This window comes from Pinus tabuliformis, chromosome 4_1 (assembly GCF_031772625.1).
Source record: "Pinus tabuliformis cultivar Carrire ecotype Pingquan chromosome 4_1, CPIR1, whole genome shotgun sequence".
In the NCBI taxonomy this organism is placed as follows: domain Eukaryota; kingdom Viridiplantae; phylum Streptophyta; class Pinopsida; order Pinales; family Pinaceae; genus Pinus; species Pinus tabuliformis.
This window is the reverse complement of record NC_142303.1, coordinates 977,961,161-977,982,349: the sequence shown is the minus strand read 5'-3', so window position 1 is coordinate 977,982,349 and position 21,189 is coordinate 977,961,161.

Genomic DNA, 21,189 nt, shown 5'->3' with positions numbered 1-21,189 from the left:
CACTTGCATATCCTGGCATCTTTTTTCCAAATGTTGCATTAAAGTTCTCTTCATTAGAACTTTTTTTATTTCCAAAATGGTGCCTGTCCTGTCTGGGATGCCAAGTTGTTCTAGCTATTCTCTATTTCTGTAATTCAAAAAATGTATGAGCCGGTTAGCTTGATCAGGCATTTGTCCTAATAAAGCTCTTGCTTTTTGAATTTCTCCATGTGCTACACTTACTAAGTCAACCTGCTCATAAATAGTTTGGATAGATGGCCAAACATTATTTAGGGATTAAAGAATTCCTTTGATTTCTGCCAGAGGTTTATCTAAAGTGAGAGCCTTCTCTAATGTTCTCACTTTATTTTCTAATGTTTTAACCTCTCTTATTTTCTCTGCCACACTTATTTTGGATTTGTCATAACTATTTTCTACTTTTACCAATTTTTCCTTTACTTGTTTCAGCTCTGACACTTGGAGTCTCAATTCTTCCATGGCCTTTATCAATTATTTTATGCTCATATTAGAATTGCTGCCTGGTGCTGCTCCTGCTGATGTTGTAACTGTGATTACCTCTGATGCGACTACTGGGACATTTGGGGCCAATGCTGATTCAACTATTGAGGGGACTGCAGTTGTGACTGTAGGGATTACCTCAGGTGGCTGGGAGGTTGACTCTCCCTGATTCTCTTTTAATTCCTTTTCAAGTGCCTGCTCTGTATTAGTTAATATTTTGTTAAGTTTCATGAGCAGGTCAAACATGTCTTATTCTGATTTATGCTCTATAACTTCTGTAGTATGAGGGTGCCTTGATGGAGGTAGCTTCAACTGTTTCCTCAGGGTAGCAATGTCTTCTTCCTTCTTTTTTATTAGTGCTTCATGCCTTTATCATCTTTGGGATCATGCCCTAGTTCCATGATGATCTCTTCTAAGGTTTTGATTCTGTTGTCCTTGGCTAGTTAAGAGGATTTCTCCCAATCTAACTGAGTTGTTGTGTTGTCTGAGGAACTTTGTAATTGGTGGGCCAACATTGCTTTGTCAGCCAGTGTAGAATAAACCATTTCTCCAGTCTGCTTGTGGAGTTCAATCTGGTCCATTGGATGAATGTCTTTGGCTAGGACCTCCAAGTTTGTTCTGATGAAATCTACTGCTGACTGGGGTTGCTGCACCTTAGGCTTAAAGTAACTCATTATCATTTTGCCTTCCTTAATGTCATAGGTAGACATTAACCTTTGCTGGTTTGAGGGGGCCATCTTCAAGTATTGATTGTACATTTGAATTCTCACAGGATCATTTTTGGCCTTAATTTCTGTAAAAGTCTGTTTGATGTCAGAGGGTTGTTTGCTTTGTGGCCTGGTAGATGATACTTCAACACTATGTTGCCTTTCTAGCTCTTTCCTACGTGAGCTAGTTGATGTATCTACCACTGGGGAAGTTTGTTGGCTAACTAACCACTCACCTCTTAGGCTATTTGTTGTTTCTTCAATGATTTCCTCTTCTGATAGAGGATTCAATATTTACTGCTTTGGACCTGGTTGTTCTGCAGGTCCACTAATAGGTGTGGCCTCTTCTCTTTCTCTCTTCTTTCTCCTTTCTTCATTTAGAGGAGTTTGTAGCGTTGGGATTTCTGCTACTTTAGATTGGGCCGGAGGAATTTGTACTTGTTCCTGTTCTTTAGACCCCCCTGGCTGATCAGTCATGATTGGTTGTTCTGTCATTTCCACCTCTTTGCCCTTCGAAGTCCCTGTGACTGATGTGCTGGTTCTCTGTGCAAGCTGCTAAGAAGTTCCAGTAGAGGATGTCCCAACTCTTGATTGTTGAGGCCACTTGAAAGATACCTGTCCAAAAGAGTCCAGGTCAAGGGTTTTTTCAAGATCTTTCATAGATTTTTCCATCTTTTCTTGTTGACTAATTTCCTCTATTAATGTCCCTTCTACCCATTCTTCCCGATTTGCATATTGTTCAATTTCTGGAATCCTATGATGTACATATACTGATAGCCTGTTTCTTACCCTTCTATCACTTATGAAACTACATGGTTCATGTGGCACCCACTGAAAACTATTATTGAATTTAAGGTGTTCTTCTAGGATCTTTTCAGCATCTTGCCACGCATCCCTAGAATTGATGACATAAGGGCCTAACTGGTTTCTGATTCTTAGCTGAGCCTTTGTCTTCACATTACAAAAGTGGTTTAAGTCTGCATAGATGAACTGCCTGAAATATTCTAATGAAAATAACCTCATAGGCACATATTTAGGCAACTTGAAGGGGCATAGTTCACATCCATATATTCTGATTTTTGTGTGATTCTGGTAGAGGCACTAGTCACCTATCCTGTATTGTTTGGAAAGCTGCAAAATCTTCTTCATATCACTAGTGATCCTAGGAGGAGGAGCTCCTATCAGCAAAGTGGAGGCTGGGTGTACAAATAAGTCAATGAATTCACTATAGGTATAAGGGAAGTCACAGTCATGGAAGATTGAGCTCCAAAAGATCACAAACCTCCGCTTTCCCTTTGAGTCCAGTTTCCTGATGGGAAATGGAAAGTTGTCTGGCTGATAATATAACAATAGATGGTATATAAAGATGTGTATTTGAAAACTCCTTCTCTATCCAAATTCAAGAATTGGTCATGGATTTTTTTGGCTATAAAAGTGGCATATTCATACTGGACAGCAAGGGGTTGTCCTGGAGTAAAGATATATAATAGAACCAGGGTGATATCATCCACATATTCATTGGATCTAAATCCCAAGATCAAGGATATCATGTCAAGAATGAGTTTTCCAGTCTCAGTGAAAAAGGTGCACAAATAAGGAGGAGGGCCTTTAGGTTGGTGCGTTGGTATCATGAACATCTGGGTAAACATGGACTGAGGGAAGAAAGTACATGGGAAGGTTTGATTCCCATAGTCCAAAAATGTCAGAGTTTCTTAGATGACTATCTCTGATTTGGCAAAAGGTTTGAAGATGATTGTTGTCACCAGTTAAGTCTTTTATTTGGAAATCTCTGTCGGCTAAGGGTAAATAATTCAAGTCTTTATGAGGTGAATTTATGGATGTGACATTTAGGGCTATGGGGGCTTCCATGTTTGATTCTTGTGTATTCAAACAGAAATTTTGGGCTTTCTATGGAAAATTGGGCTGAATAGCAAGTCTCTAAGTCTTTCTCGGGCTAAACAGACTGTTCTCAACTCGAATTTGGTTTTCATAGGTAGAATTTTCAGTGGAAAAGTGAAATTGCAGGTTTGAAAGGTAAAATGGATAAAGACCTGGATTGCTGAGGTAAAATTGCAAAATTGCAGGTCAAATGGCGGACTGCTAAGCACGACGTTGTAGTTTCCTGGTCAGATGACGGGCTAACTGCTCAAACAGTGGACTGGACTTGCTTTGCATGGAGCACAGTTTATTGAGCAGATGACATCAGCATGATGGGACATCTTATCGCGTAGCGGAGGGTACGGGATGGTGACGTGGTGGATGGTCAACGAGAGGGTGGTAAGTGGTTTACCCCGGACTTCTTTTGGGCTAAGGTAGTTTTGGACGAGAGGGCCGTGAGCAGCGCGGGAATGCGACACGCGTCCGGGTACGGGCGGGGATACCACCAATCTCCCAGGCGTTAATTCTCGGTGACGAAATGGACCACAATACAGATCTCAGATATTGGATCTGGGGCCGTTGATCTGACGGTGGGCGCTTGCGGGAGGTGGCAGATGGTTACGGTGCAGGGGCCCATGTAATAAATATTAATAAATCACGTCGGGGCTATGTTTATTGGTTGGTGGGGTGTTTAGTTAGGTTATTAATTAACGTGGGGTAAATTAATCCCTCATGTGCGTAGGGAATGGTTATTATCAGGTTTCAGATAAACCTATAACTCCATTTAAAACAAGGATATATGGCTATAGTTTAGCTAGGGGCGGGAATAATAAAGTTTTGGGGCTTTTGCATATATTAATATAATACGGGAAAGGGAATAAGTATAGGGAGTTAATACAATAATTTTAATAGTTAATATGAGAAATGATATGAAAATAAGCGCTAAGTTATAAATTTTAAAAACTTAGGCTTAAGGAAAAAGAGTTTCTATGTGATTTTGTACAATTTCCTAAGTAAAAGGGTTTTACTTAGGCTTTTTATGAAATGAAATGGAGTGATTTGGGGATATTAGGTAGATCTCGATATCTCTAGGGGGAGATTAGTAAGTGATATGGGAATGAAAGGGAGTTAATCATATTCTGCTTGTGTTGCTCCAAAATATAAAACTGCCATGGTACTTGTGATAACAGTGAGATGAAGCCTTTGAGAGACATAACCAATCACAAGTATGCTTCTGCAACATCAAAACTGCCTACCCAGCCTTCTGTGCCTAACATTTCTTTCTTCTTTTTCTTTGGGTGCACTTAGACTGGCAAACCCTCAACAATTTTCTTTTCTTTACATGATAAGCCTATCTAAATCTGCACTTATTTCTTCCAAGGGCTCAGATTTAGCAGTTGAGCTCCTTTGTTCCTCTACGTATCTACTTATCTGCCAAGTTTAAACAGTTTGGACAAATTTTTAATCTCTATCTCTAAAATAGGAAATTCAAACATGAACTGGCCAAGTTTAGGCTATTTGACCATTCATAAACTATGATAAAAAAGTTCAACAAGTTGTACATGATGCTTAATTTACAGAGAAATGAAATAGTAGTGGCATTTGGACTTGCATACTTTCTTGGTCCTTCCTCTTTGGGTTCATTCCTTTCATTTTTCTGACCATCTTATTCTTTTTTACCCTTTGATTTTTCTTTTAGGGTATACCCTCTTTACATTTTTTTAAATTTTTGATCTTTTGAGAATATGGAAAACCTTTGCAACAAGAAAAGGTATGCACATATTGCAGAGCTAATCAAGTCAATCATGAAATATGACACCTATTGATATAGGAGCATAATAGAACCTCTAAAAGGTATTTCCATTTTCCCAAACACCTATGGATGATGTAAGATCCTAGCCATAATGGTTAAAAATTTCCATGCCCCGAGACATCATGAGCTTAGTCATAAACAAGAACAAGGTCACCTTTATGGAAGGTATGAGGGTGGACTTTTCGTTCATACTAATCTTTGGTGCATTTTTTGGTCACCTCGATGGTTTGCAATGCAACATGTTGGTCTTCATTGGTGCACTCCAGCATGATAAGTCGTTGTTCTAAATGTTGGGTGTCCAAGAGGAGTTTGACGACAAGGTGGAGGGAGGGGATTTCACACTCAATTGTTAAGATTTCCTCCTCTCCAAAAATAAGGTGGAAGGGAGTGAACCTGGTGGCAGTTTTGACATAAGTTCTATAGGCCCACAAAGTAGGGAAGAGCATTAAATTCCATTTGGTCTTGTGCTTATTCATTGCCTACTGAAGCATAGTCTTAAGGATTTTGTTGGCATCTTCAACTTGGCCATTTCCTTGGGGGTAATAAGACGATGAATGCTAGTGTTGGAAGCCCAAAAAAGAGGATGGATCACTCCATATCTCATCTTCAAAATGTTGGACGTGGTTGGAGACCAATTGTTTTGGAACCCCAAATCGAGCGATATCATAGTTAAAGAAAACGAGGGTTGTAGTAGTTGCGGTGTTATTAAATGTTGACATGGCCTCAACCCATTTGGTGAAATAGTCAATGACTATGATAATATACTTGTGGTTATTGGTAGATGGCGGTCTACACTCCATAAATTCAATAACCCATTTACAAAAAAGGTCGATTGCGATGACAGGGTGGGGTGGATCCGGTGGAGCTCGTGCCTTAGGGGCATATAACTAGAAATTCGGACAGTGTTTGACTACCTCAATACTGACACACGAGTTTCTAGGTAGTGGCCATATCATAGAGGTGACCACCAAAAGTGCCAATGTGGTAGGCATTGAGCACTTGCTCAGCTTTAGCATGGGTGAGACAACGATAGAGGATAGTGTTGTCACTACGATGATAAAGATCATCATCGATGAGGAGGTATCAAGGGGCTTGATGTTGAATACATCACGAGTGAGGTGGGGGGTGAATTTTTTGGTGAATGTAACCATACCAAGGATAATCCGTAGTAATGGTGAATAAGTGTTCATCTGGAAGATCATCATTTACCGAAGGATCAAGCGCATGAATGGGAAAATTAGAAATGAATTCGAAAAGGGCTAAACCTTTCTTACTTTTGGGTGTGAAAAATTCAAGATCGAATTCTTGAAATTCAATGATCCAATGGTCATACTTCCCATTAATGATCTGTCGACTGAACAGGAAAGCCATAGGGTTGGAATTGGTCATAACTCTAATGGTACACGTAAGGATATAATGATGAATCTTTTTAACAGAGAACACAACAGCCAGCACCAACTTTTCTTCATGTGAATAGGACATAGGGGGACCGTTAAGGTTCTTACTAACATAATAGATGACATGCTCATTTCTGGAAAAATCTTCTTGTTTTAGGACCCTAACGACTGAATAGGCAAACACAAAGATATATAAGAACAAATCCCTCTCAAAGTTAGGTGGACTAATCAAGGGAGAAGAAGTGAAAGCACATTTTAGGGCATCGAAATACTTTTGAGCTTGGTCATCCAAAACAAATTGAATGTTAGATCGAAGGAGTCTAAGATGTTGGAAAATGTAACTAGTTTCAGTCTTCATTAAATGTATTTGAGTCATCATGTAATGTACTTTTCAAAATAATAAAGAGAATATTTTTTTTTGTTATTATTATGACTTATTAAAGCATGGGATTCATGCTTGGGTCATCATGTTTTAGGTCAAAGTCCCCATTGAGGACTTCTAAGATTCATTTTGAGTCAATAGGGTCATTGTAGTTTTAAAGAGACCCTTCTTGGGATTTTGAATCTTGTAAAAAGGTTAGGTATTAAGTCAAATATGAATTATGTTACCGCCACACAAATTTGGCCTTAATATGATCAATTCGACCTCAAGGAAGGTTATTCAACATCACTCAATGGCTATATATAAAGTAGTTTGAATTCCATTTGAATCACATTCACAACAAGCAAGTTTGATATCTCTTGAAGCTGGGAAAAAGTGTGAAATAGAAGAAAGAAGGAAAAATGAGTGTGAGTTTGGTCTAGGAGAAGGAAGGAAGATAAATTGAAGATTTTTTAAATCTCTCTCTCTCTCTCTCTCTCTCTCTCTCTCTCTCTCTCTCTCTTGCCCTAGTTTGGAAGATTGAAGTTCTCTTATTGATGTTGTAGCCAGTTGATGCATATTTTTGTTGCCAAGTCAACGTATAGGTTGAAGTTGTTGTTGTTGGGTGTTGGTTACTCTAGACGTTGTATTGGGCCAAGGGTGAAGTTTCTAAGTAAAGATTGAAGTATTCTAGTGAAGATTATAGTATCTAGAGCAATGTCAAAGTTGTTGGGGCTATTGTTATTGTTTCCAAGTCAAGTAGGGTCATTTGCAAGGAAAGAGGAAGGTTGACTTGGTGTGGAGGAAAGTTTGTGTCAAGGTGTAGAGTATTGGAATATCTCTGGAAAACTATTGAAGGAAGAACTACTGATGGGCTTTCCCCTAGAGAGGGGTTTTTCCCTGGCTGTGAGCCTATATATGGTGTCCATTTTTTTATGTGCTATTGCTTTGGTAATTTCTTGATGAACTAAAAGAAATAACATATAAATAAACCTAATAAGAAATAAATAACATCACAAGTAATTATCAAATATAAGAAAATATTTCTACCTTTCTGATTTTCTAACATGGTATCAGAGCTTTGGTCAAAAAAGAAGAAAAAGGCAGTCCCAAGCACTTGATCAAGGAATCATTCAAAAGGATTATTCAAGGAAAGAAGTCTACTATTTTCAAGGATAGTGTCTAACACAATCAATGGAGAGAAAAAACTTGAAGGAGCCTCCAACTACATGTCTTGGAAGAAGAGGATTGACCTCATCCTTGAAAAGAACAAGGTACTAGACTTGATCAAAATAAAAATAAACTAGCCTACAAATGACTCCAACGATGTTGATAAAGTGAAGTTTAGAGAATTAGGATTAGTGGCCATGACTCTAATTTTAGAATGAATAAAGGAAAACCTTGTCCCATTTATAGCCAACATTAATCATGCTCAAGAAATGTATGAGGCCTTATCAAATTTATTCACTATTAAGAACATTGGTCAAGTAGCAAGCTTGAAGAATGAAATAAGGACCAAAAAAATGACTAAAGAGGACACAGTGGCCTCCTTCTTTGTGAAGATAGCAAGAATCAGAGATGAACTTTTGGCCATTGATGAAATTGTTCCAGCTAAAGAACTTGTGATCACTCCTCTATTGGGATTACCACCTAACTGGGGAGAATTTGTTGCAGGACTTAACAGTTGGAAGGAAGCTCCCACTTTTGAAGAACCATGGACTACCTACAGTCAAAAAGAATTAAGGATCTCGATAGTTTCCAATCCTGAAGGAGTTTCAAATTCCTACACTACTCAACACAAAGGAACTTCAAGAAATCAAAAGGACCAAAAAGGAAGGTAAACATGTCCAAAATAGAATGATATAAATGTCATAAGAGTGGTCTCTACAAGAGTGACTATCCTAAAAATCGAAGAAATAAGAAGAGAGAAAGAGATCATGCTAACATTGTTGAAGAAGAAGATCCAAAGAAAGCCAAACCTGAAGAATTTGACATAAGAGACTTACACTATTGAGTCCTTTGCTTTTAGTCTTAGATATCCTATTTTGTATTTTTGATGTTTAGAATTTTTACGTTTTTAACAATTTTTTGGAAAGGACATTTTCTTTTGTTTTGTAATTTTATAGTTATCCCTCAATATTTGGAGGGAGCCCCCAACATCTCCCAAAGATAAGTATCTCATTTCCTTTCAATTTTTGGTTTCATGTACTTAGTTAATTTTTTATTATATTAAATACTAATCAGAATTCTCCCTCTATTGTCTTGATTAGGAAAAACATCTGCTACATCCTCAAGGAATATGGAAGAGAGCCTCCCAAAACAAGGTTTGTTAAGAAGAAAAGGTATGCATTAAATTACAAAACATTTATTTCTTTATAATAAATGTTTATTCGTTTGACAATCTATTGCTAACATTCATATGTCTAGCTATATTGAATCATAATGATTATTTTTTTGGGTGATTCATCACTTGATAAATCTAACCCCTCATATTCTTAACTGGTTTTTTAGAACCCTAGATAGGTTTTCTGGAAAATCCTAACCGAAGGGTATGATAATGTTAATATCGGAAACACTAAAACTACTTATGGTTATTGAGAAATGTTATTTGAAGTTTTTATTGATGATGTCATGTTTGGGGTTTTGGTATGATCATGAAAAGCTAACTTATTAGAGTTAAATGATAATGTCTAAAATCCTAAACCTTTGAAGTATTGGTAATTTAGGGTTTTCTATGTTTTATATTGAAACCCTAGATCATTAGGGTTTGGTAGAGTGTATAAGAAATACCCTTATAATGTCTTAGAAATGATTTCCTTGGAATGAGTGTGCTTGTCCGATCCAACCCTAGTTTGATCAATTTTGTTATATATCTAACTCTTATTGATATTTCTAAAATGGGTTTGACTAATACATGATATGAAAATCCTATGCATGATTATGAAGTCCTGGATGTATGGTTTTCCCTGTTTGTGATTGATCATGAATCCTAGGGTTTAGAATTAAGCCCTAGTCAAGTTTTGTTTCTCTAGGATGATAGTATTTGTGAATTCTAGGGTTTTGGAGTTAAACCTTGGTAGAAGTGAAAAATCTATGATGTCAATGTGATAATTTGATATTTGTGTAAGATTGTTGAAATCTCAATTTTAGTTATGATTGAGGTTTGATTGTTTATGAAATCTAAGGTTTGTATGAAACCCTAGTGCAAAATCTAACATATGAATTCTTAAAGTTGTTATATACTTTGTAGATCTATATTTGTTTGAATTATGTTGTAGTAAGGTATGTCATACCTTTGGAAGAAACATTGAAACCATAGATGTAATGAAAGTTGTTATGTAAGTATAGGTTTTATGAAAAAGTCCCTAGAAAGATGTTGAAGAGTATGTGTCTCTTGTTTGTAATTAATTTAGGGTATATCATATATATAAATTTTAAATGCTTTTGTAATTTTGGTATGGTTAACTTCATGCTTCTATAGATTTGGTTGTACTTTCTATCTAAGTTGTGCAGGTACACAATCTTCAATATAGTGAAGATATTCGTTGATGTGATAAGCATGATGTGGATAGTGATGGTAATGATAACTCTGATGAAATGGTTGTAAGCCACAAAAATATTCTTCGATGTCGAATAAAAGAGGTTGATCTCCCTTGGTTAAGAAGGAGCCTGAATAAGAAATATCTCCCTGAGATTAAGAGGGAGCTTGGATAAAGAGAATCTCCCTGGTTGAGAGGGAGGGCATAACATAGTTTTAATTGGAGAATGTATTGTGGAAGATATGTTGTTATATATGAAGTAAGAAAGGAAAGTGTATAATTAACAAATCTTCTGTCAAAGGTTTAGTTGAAAGTCCTACTATCAAAAGTTGAGAAGCAACATCAAGTTGTTTGGAAGACCCCGAAGGTTTGTATTTGATTATGTACATGTGAAAGTATATTATTGATTGAGGTTATGTTTTTACAAGTGAATCTCTCGAATGTTTTTGATAGCATGTTGGTTACCAATCAGATTGATTGGGAGATATTGGTTATCCTTGATCTATTGGATCAAGGAGTGTTGAGGCTTTCTGAGTGAAGCATTTCCTGGGAGGACATATGGCCCGCACTTTGTATTGATGTGTAGGTCCCTTAGTTGGAAAGGTGGTGTCGATTATAGAGTTCTGTTTTTAGATACACACCTGGATCCCTGGGTTGATGGTTAGTAAGTAACAGGGAAAATTTTAAGGATGGAAAATTATCTTGAATTTTAAAAACATTGTTGAATCTCACTAGTCCCTAATATGCAAACTATAAAATGTTTATTGATATATTTGTAAAATTATTCAAATTTATAATGATTTTATACATAGCCTCTATTGGTGATTTTTAAGGTAGAATAATTTTATATTGTAAAATTTGGGCGAATCATTCTTAGCAAAAAAGGAAATTAGTGAATCTTTTTTTGGAAAAATCATGAAAAATTAGCCCACCTACGAATATTAGCCCCTAAAATTTTCCATGGTAAGTAAGCTAGATCATACCTAGAGAGGTTGAAAAATTGAGTCCATCTTAGTCCCACATGGATAGATTTCCCTAGTCACGAATTTAGTCCATGGCATTGCAGTGCCTAAACTATTGAAAGACCACATGGACAGATTTTCCTGGTCAAAAATCTAGTCCATGGCATTGCAATGCCTAAATTGTTGAAATACAAATGGATAGATTTCCCTGGCCAGGAATCTAGTCCATGGCATTCCAATGCCTAAAGTTCTTCAAGGTTCATATAGTTGAGATCTTCCTTGTAATTGTATATGATGAATACCTCCCTAGTTAAGAGGGAGTGTTGGAAAATGTAAATAGGTTCAATCTTCATTAAATGTATTTGAGTCATTATCTAATGTAGTTTTCAAAATAATAAAGAAAAGAATTTTATTATTATTATTATTATTATTATTATGACTTATTAAAGCATGGGCTTCATGTTTGGGTCATCAAGTTTTAGGTCAAAATCCCCATTGAGGACATGTAGGATTTATTTTGAGTCAATAGAGTCATTGTACTTTTAAAGAGGCCCTTCTTAGGCTTTTGAATCATGTAAAAAGGTTAAGTATTGAGTCAAATATGAATTATGTTACCTCCACACCATGTCAACCTTAAGATGATCAAGTCAGCCTCAGGGAAGGCTATTCGACCTCACCCAAAGGCTATATATGAAGCAGTTTGAATTCCATTTGAAGCACATTCACAACAAGCAAGTTTGATATCTCTTAGAACTGGGAAAAAGTGTGAAATAGAAGAAAGAAGGCAAAAGGAGTGTGAGTTTTGTCTAGGAGAAGGAAGGAAGAAAAATTAAAGTTTTGTTACATCTATCTCTCTCTTCTATGCCCTAGTTTAGAAGATCAAATTTCTCTTAGTGATGTCATAGCCAGTTGTTGCATGTTGTTGTTGCCACATCAAATTATAGGCCAAAGTTGTTGTTGTTGGATGTTGGTGCCTCTAGAGGTTTTATTGGGCCAAGATCAAAGTTTCTAAGTAAATATCGAAGTATTCTAGTGAAGATCGAAGTCTCCAGAGAAAGGTTGAAGAAAGTGTTGCTACTACTACTACTGATGCCAGGTCAAGTAGGGTCATCTACAAGAAAAGAGGAAGGTCGACTTGGTGTGGACGAAAGTTTGTGTCAGGGCCTAGAGTCTTGGAATATCTCTAGAAAAATATTGAAGGAATAATTATTGACTGGGTTTTCCCGTAGAGAGGGGTTTTTCCCTCGCTGTGAGCCTAAATCTAGTGTCCATTGTTTTACGTGCTATTTCTTGGGTAATTTCTTGATGAACTAAAACAAATATGATATAAATAAACCTAATAAGAAGTCAAGAACATCACAAGTAATTTTCAAGTATAATAAAATGTTTCTTCCTTTCCGATTTTCTAACATAAGAAACCCATGTGCCATGGTGGCATAGTGAGGGACAAACCTACAAAGAAAGTTAGATTTGCCTTGGAGGTTTTGTAACTGGCAAAGGGTACGAGGGGGAGGAAGTTTGAGAATGGCTTGAACTTTGAGAGGGTCAAGAGTGATATCATCTTTGGACACAATGAAGCTCAAAAGTCAGTTGGAAGGAATGAAAAAGACACACTTAAGGGGGTTGAGGCAAATGTTATACTTGAAACATCGAGGAAAGATAGTATGCAAATAAAGAAGGTGTTGCAACCAAAGTTTGGAACAAGCAGTGAGATCATCTAGATGTGCAAGGATAATATGAGCTAGGTCGTGAAAACAGTAGGAGATGGCATGCTGAAAAGTGGACCCATTGTTCTTTAAACTGAAAGGCCTAACCTTATAAGAGAAAGTTCCCCATGAAATAGTGAAGGAAGTTTTAAGATTATCTACATATGGGATACGTATCTAGTTTAATCTAAAGAATCCATCCATAAAGTGGACAACCTCATGCCTTGCACACTCATCAATGACCTAGTCTATTAAGGGTGTGGGAAAGTTTCCTTTGGGACAAGCTTTGTTCAGATCACGAAAGTTTGTGTAGACACGAATAGTGCCATGTTTCTTAAAAATGGGAATAGGATTGGACACCCATGTGGTGTATTCAATGGGATAGATGAAACCAACATGCTTGATCTTATTGATTTTAGCTTTAATAACTTCACGTTTGGAAGGATGAATAGGCCTTTGCTTTTGGTGGACAAGGATGGCATCGGGCCAAGTATCAATGTGATGTTCAATAATGGCAGGATCGAGTATGGGCATTTCAAAGTAAGATAAGGTGAAAACATCAGGGAATTATTTGAATAACTTGGTGTGGGCATCAATTTCTTCTGGGGTGCATTATGCCCCCAAGATGATATTTTCTTTGATCCCTAGTTTATTCGAAATGCTGATTTTGATGGTAGGAGAAATGTTAGAATATTTCCTTCTTCAAAAGCATTGGGTGTAGGAATGGTATTTTTAAACCAATCGAATTCACCATGAATGAAGTCTTTTGACTCCACAACATATTGATCATGGGTTTACTATGGAAGGAAGTATGCACGATGGTGCATATCATCCCAAGGATAATCAGGGGTGGTCATGGCTTCCATGATGTCTTCCTCAGAATGGAAGATGGGAGGACTAGAGGAAGAGAAAACACATGATAAAGAGGATCTACTTGAGGCATATTCATGAGAGACAAGGTTCACATATGCACTGTCAAGACTGGGAGACAAGTGACTAGTAGATGGAAGATCTACCGATGTTGATACCGAAGTGTTCATCGAAGAAGGTTCAATAGAATCACAATAGGAGACATCAAGGGAGTCCCAATACATCGATCTTGTGCATGATGACAAGCAGAGAATAGGAACTGTATTATCCTTCATCTTGGCATCAGGGGGAGGGATCACAATGGGTGGTTGAGAGACCTCCTATTCTGGCATAGGGATGGGACCAAAATCCACAGGTAGAGGATAGTTCGAATCACTACGAGCGACCTCTAATTCGAGAAGCACTTGAATTGTATCACGAAATTATTCAAGATGGGGCCAACAGCGAGAATAATGGACATAATTATCACACAAATTGCAGGGGTGATTCAAACGTAAATATGTGTTCTTATTATTTGACTCAAGTAAGGTGACATGGACCTCAGGAATGTTAGAATTAGGGAAGGTATCAGAGACCACATTCTTGATGTGAGGGAGTTTGGGTACATTATTGGTGGCATTACTATCAACATCATACAAACCACATGGAGGAATAGGCTTTGGTGGCTTAGGAGGACCTAGAGTTGTTGGGGGTGCCTTGTCTTTGGTTCTTTTTTTTCTGGGATTTCCCCCCTCACCATATGATTTAGCAATAGGAGTAGGTTCATGTTGAGGTTGTTGTGGAACTGAAGCAAAGGAAGGGGTAGGAACAACCGATTGAACTGAGGGAAAATAAGTGTAAGGTTTGAGTTGATTTGGGGGAGCATTTGTGGGAGGATCAATGTACCAGATTGGGATCCCCAAGGTAATGTTAGGTAAACTCAACGTAGCCATGATAGGTGTAGAATAAACTATAGGGGGTGAAAATAAGAACAATATCTGACCAGAAGGGTAATGAACTAGCGGAATTGCTTTAAGATGGTTAAGACCTAGGGGAACAATTCAATGCTGAAAGGGATTAGGAGAGATACTAGCAGAAGGAAATGGTCTTTGAGGAGTAGTACCAGAAGGCTAGGTTGAGTTGGGGACAACAGGTTGCAGAGGTGTTGGTTGTTGTGAAGGTATACCAGACCGTTTGTGGGTGGCTCGTGATGCTTGGAGCATGCAAACACTGGATGAGATAGGCTCAGAAGGAGTAGATAGTGGAACATCATAAGAAAGAAGTAAGGTGGAATCTTTGTAGACTCTAGGAGACAGTCTTATTGTCAGTCATTGATGCGATATTGGAATGAGTTGAAGTCAGATATTTGCGATCATAGTACTTCAACTAATTGACGGTGATGATATTTCCATTATGATGGAATCACATATTATGGTGAACCACATATACGATAGCTGACATAGCACAATTATAACTACAACCCAAAAGGTTGATGTAATCTAATGGGGCATCGATGACTTCGATATCAATGGAGATTGTCTTGCCATAAACAGTGATAGGACAATTGAAATATAAGCCAATGGGATGTGATGGATGACCGTCCTAAGCATGGAGAGTGATGGTGGAAGGAGAGTGATGGTAGAAGGAGATAGCTCAGGTGAACCAAGTTGTTTCCAAACACTCGCATCCATCACAAAGGTGGAGGTGCCTTCGTCTATGATACACCACTCGACAATGGCGTTTGTTATGGAGAATGATATTTGAAATGCAATGGATGAAGGTAGGGGAGGATGTTCTAACTTGTCAACATGAAATATAATCATACAATCGTCATGGGGATCCATAGCACCCAATGTAGATAGTAGATCTTTTTGTTGGGATGGGCACATCTTGAGGACTTCCAGCATTAACATGGCAGTAGGAGACTACACCAAGTCATCTACTATGCTATAGGTATGGGTGGCTTTAGCAGAATCAATGTTTCAATGTAATGGATCTTTGGGGATCTTGGGGATAACCTCTACCTTAGGCAAAGGGATCTATAAGGTACCATTGGATGATGACAGAGGCTTGGTGGAAACTTGGGGTTGGGACTTAGTCACTAACTTAGCAGGTGGCTTGTCATATCAATGTGATTGAGTCTGGAGGTTGACTTGTTCAATATTGACCTCATCAGAATTCATCATAAGAATCTGATAATTGTGGTGACTAGATGGTGGACCTTGTGCAGCTGCCTAACCTTGTGTAGGTTGAGCAACAAGATATCCTTGGTGAGGAAAAGGATTGGTAAGCACAACCGGTTGAGATGAAGGAGGAGGGGGAGGAGGAGCTATGGGCTATGGTCCTATAGAAGAAGTTAATTAAACTTCCCATACTTGATGAATCTAAGGTAAAATGGGACACTCATGAGTATAATGGCCATATACGCTACAACAGGCACAAGGTTTTTTTGTACGAAGACCCTTGTTTTGTTTGGGTTGACCACCCTATTGCTGGATTGCGGGATTAGGCTGAGTTCCTTGAGGTGTATTGGGCGGTGGACCCTAACTACCTTGATTATCTTGAGATTGTTGGTTTCAGTTACCTTTCCCCTTGTTCCTTTTCTTGGGGTTAGGGGGATTGGGTGCGCTCTATTGAGCATACAATTGACCTTGTGGAGGAGATTGTTATTGTGACAGATGTGGAGTAGGCATGGGGGGTTGGGGAATTTGTGCTGGAGGAGCTGGAGAATTAGGTGATGCACACGGATGATAAGGAGATGGGGAAAGATTGGGATAAACAAGTGGAGAAATAGCTGGCCCTGACATCTATTGATGTAGATGGGGATATGCATATGACATGTTAGGACCTGGATAAGAGTTTCCATGTGGAATATTGGGGGAGGGATAGGTGTAAGAGGAACTGGTCCCTCCTTGGGATTAACCATAACTCATCAGAGGTCGAGCATATGGTTCAATTTTGAGGTTTGAAATGGGTCCAACGATACCATAAACGGCATGAGATTCCCTCAGTGCATTAGCACCATCATGCCAAGGTAGATCGAGGATGACAATATAAACATAACCTGACTAGGGTTAGATCAAATCAAATTTCAAGGCTAATTGGAGCGCATGTTCCTCAAATTGGGGGAAGTGTGAAGTGGCATATTTTGTAATGGGGGCCCAAATCAATCTAAGGAACCAATCCATATAGACATAGTCTTCAAATTCAAGAGCTCTACATATGCTCCTCCTTCTATGTCATTCCAGAACATGGTCGGATAGGCGAGTGGCAAAAGTTGGAAGGAAAGAATTCAATAGTTTGATACCAGTGCCATAACAAAGGGGTAATTGGAAATAGGCAAGAAAAACTTTTGCAAGATTCAAAAAAGTGGGATGAGTGGCTCAAGGTTGGTCAACATACCACTTAGTAGCAACTCCAATAAAAGTGGGTTGGAACAGACAAAGACAGATGGAGTCTTTAGTGATAGAATTGGATGAACACCACATATTGAATGCTCAAACATGATTAGTGGGATCTTCTCCAAGATTACCTTCAAACTTTTGGATTTCTAAAGGAAGTTTAGTAGGCATAGTTGGCCAATTAGGATCATGGAGAAGAGGATCGTTAATGAGCTGGTTGAAATCAAGGAGACTCAAAACAATCATAAAATGAAGCAATGGAGGAGGATTGACCATACCAATGGAGATTCTTCTTGCGGGGTTACCTTGGCTGGTACTTGGGTTACCACCTTTGTTTCTCACACCCATGTTGGTGCCAGACATGGTGATAGTACATGATTGAGAAGACGCAAAATCAAAATAGGAACTCAAAGAATTAGTAGAACCGGAATTAGAATGATGACTCGATGGAGGACTAGGAGGATGTGCTCTAACTCGATAAGGAGGAGTAATATGTCTTAATGGAAACTGAGGGCAAAGCCCTCTAAATATCCATGAAAAATGCCTAGGGGGCACAATTATGTCAAGACAATGATGACTCTAAGGACTAAAGTGTGATGATAGGAATAAAAGAGAAACAAACAATAAGAAAACACCTAGTGCAGTGGTGCCAAGTGTAAACTAACTATATTAATGATGCTACTCTAATACAAGAAAACATGTCCTATAAAAAAAAAATACCTATAGCCTACAGGTGGTCTAAATCCTCAAAAAATCTTAAATCTACTATTTTAGATGACCTTCCAAATAACTTCTTACCTGATGGAATCTCATCCCAGCAAGTATGTTTTTTATAGAAAGGTATGTTATAGAACCAACTTCTTCCCATAGTCAGTCCTATAGGATGTTTTCCTAAGATGGGTCATTATGGTTACCTTCGTCCCATGGGGGTGGTCGAGTCTTAAGCTTCTTTGTGATCAGCCAATGCATAGGATTCCCAGGCATGGGTTGGGTAGCCCCGAGGAGAACCACTTGCATGATGACCTAGCCTAAACCCCTCTGAATCGGGTTTCTGACGCACTCCATCTTTGGACCGTGGGATGGTGAAGGATTTTAAGCTCCCTAATATGTCAACTTTTATGTCCCAATGTAAGCGATCGATGGGTGTTTTTGGAAGCATATCCCACCGATCCTACACTTCAAATATAAAGGTTGTTTGGCCCTAGTGCCCAAGTGGGCTTAATATATGTCTGTTGAGTTATTAAGGTGCAGTGTTTCAAGTCTTGTCTTCGTGGTGTTAACCAAGCTGATGTTCTCCTAGGGTGTGAGTGTGTGAAAATAATGTATCAAGTGGATGAGTTAATTGAGCATGTTTTATGATGTCATGTGCGACTGAAAATGAAGTGTTGAAATACTATAAATAATGATGAAAAGGACAGAAAATAAACAGTCAATCAAGCACACAAAACCCCACCTAAAAAGGTTATCAAGTAGCTAAGAAAGAGAAGGAAAACAAGCTACTCAAAGACACATAAAATTCCTAAAATACCTAATGTCAAAGGGACTAAGATCTAGAGGCACTAATCTGTTGTAAATGGTGCATAAAAACAACAAAAATCAGAGGTGAAAAATGTTGCAAATGATAGGTATGACGCTCCAAAACCTAGGATCCTCAAGTGGATCCCAAGGGGGAAAGCAAAAACCCAAACTATAAAGGGAGAAAATGTGAAATAAACCTATCCAAAAGTGTTGTAAAATAATAGATCAGACTTTGAAAATCAGTGGCTGGAAATGTTGAAACCCTAGACTCCTCACTCAGCGAATATCTTCCTAACAATGTGGAGGTGTACTCTAAACCCTAGGAGGATTTTTCCTTCCTCAAAGAGAAAAGATAATAAAATCTAGGCCTAGGGGAGACTAAAACAAAGATAATAAACCCTTCGTATTCTACACACATCACTCTCGGTAAATTTGAAGAAAAAAAATCTTGGAAAATTTTCAAAACACAAGTACTGACCTAAAACATTGGAAAACACAGTTTTTGGGCCAAAAAGTACCCTCTAGAATGTAGATTTGGGGCTAAAGAGTGTGTTTTACTCCTAGGACTCTCAGTTGGTATATCTTACACAGAATTTTCTGTCTCCTTCTCTACTGGTACCTGTGCCCTACGCAAAGAGACGGAAAATCACTAGAATCCAAAAATTTGACCAAAAGGAAATACTGTAAATAGAAATTGAGAGGCTAAAAATAGTTGTAGAAAACCATGAAATTTATTGAAACTTCAGTCAACCAAGCAATTTTGTATTACACCAGTGGAGTTTCCATTTGTTAGTGTGAAATTTCTTGGAAGGTGTACCAAAAACACTTCACTTAAGTCACTAGGTGACACGTGACCCTAAAAACAATCTGTGGCATGTTGCCCAATCGTAGGCACAACCCAAATCACAAGCCTAAATTACACAACAAGTGAATTGTACAACGATCATCTCAATTCCTCCATAAAAGTTCGATTAAAAATACTTATCTGAACTTGAGAAATAATTAATGAATGTTGTGTGTGAGGTATATGTAGCAAGAGAATTAGATTTACAGTGTGGAGTATCAACTGATCAATCTCATAAAAGTCATTGAAACTTAAGATAAAAATCCCAGAACTGTCAATTGAACTTGGTATAGTAATGATTGGGATAATTGAGTTTCTGAGATAACTAATTCCACTTTTGATTTTCCATTCATAACTTGCAGAGCATGTTTTAAGCATTAAAAATTGGTTTCCAAAACAAAATTTAAGAATAGTTAGTTACTAGAGGATCATTTCTCTCTTTGATTGATTGAATCGGGCTGAAGATTACTTTTTACTCAAATTTCTATTGTTTTGAAACAGAGTATAGGTTTGGAGCAACATATGTTATTAGTTTGAAGACAAGCCGATTGGAAGAATTGGTATTTCATTTAATTAAGTTTTCCTTCCATGATGATTGAATTCTAGAAGATTATTAAGCTAGGGTTTGATAGCAGGTTTGAAGTTATTGTGTCCTCTTAATTTTAGACATAGGATTTGGATTTTTCATTAGTCAAACAAGAAAGATGATTGAAATAGGTTTTTAGTTGGAAATTCTTCTGAGTTGCACCCAAGAGTGAAGCTTATCACAAAGTCCTAAGGATTTGAAGCTACCTTTGAAAAGTCTAGTTTCAAGTCTACTTGCCTTTCGAACATGCTTGAAGTAGATTAGAATTTGCAACTTTTCATTCAAGAGTAGCATAGGTAACAAAATTAGGGTTTCTTAGGGTTTTCATGGGATTTGAGTTATTTGATGAAGTATTTGGATAAGAAGTTTTTGCTTAGCATATATCTCGTGATTCAGAGTGGGATTTCATTTAAGTAGAATAGTTTTAAAATATAGATTCATTAAAAGTTTCAAGGTTAAAATTTGATTATTGATTCTGCTTGCTAGAATTTGATGAATTGTGTGCTAGATTCAGCTAAATCATTTTGTAAAGGAAACCATTAGAGCTCTGACCAAGAACTGGATTTAGAAAGTGCAGTACAACTCATGTTTATGAGCCCAGATTGACATATAGATGCAGGTGAATTCATACACCCATTAAATCTCTCAACATTTGGCATCTTTGTCGAGGAAGTTGTAATTTCTTATTCAGGTAACTATTATTATTAGAGTTTCAAGATCTTGCAGGACTATCAGAGGGTGGAGAGTGTACAGTAAGACGTGAGTGAAGAGCCATGCATCCACTTTTGTGGGGTTGCTCCAAAGTCTGACTGATCACTGCTTGTTCTTGAGTTTCTATTTCCTTTATCTTTATGCGTAGGAGTACAGGTAGACCTAGAGATAGTAAGGGTAGATTTATTTCTAGTTCTAAATTTCCTGCAACCTTTGGATCAATTAATATACCTCTTATTAATGTTGCTAATCGATATGTAGGACTGAGACAAGAAGGAGGAAGTGTTGATACCAACCTGGTTTCAGATCGAGAATTCTTAGATCAAGGAGAAAATACCATTCAATAGGTTGTCTTGACAAGACTAAATGGACCGAGGCATAATAACTAGTAAAGTTGTGAGATAACGTGGACGAGAAAT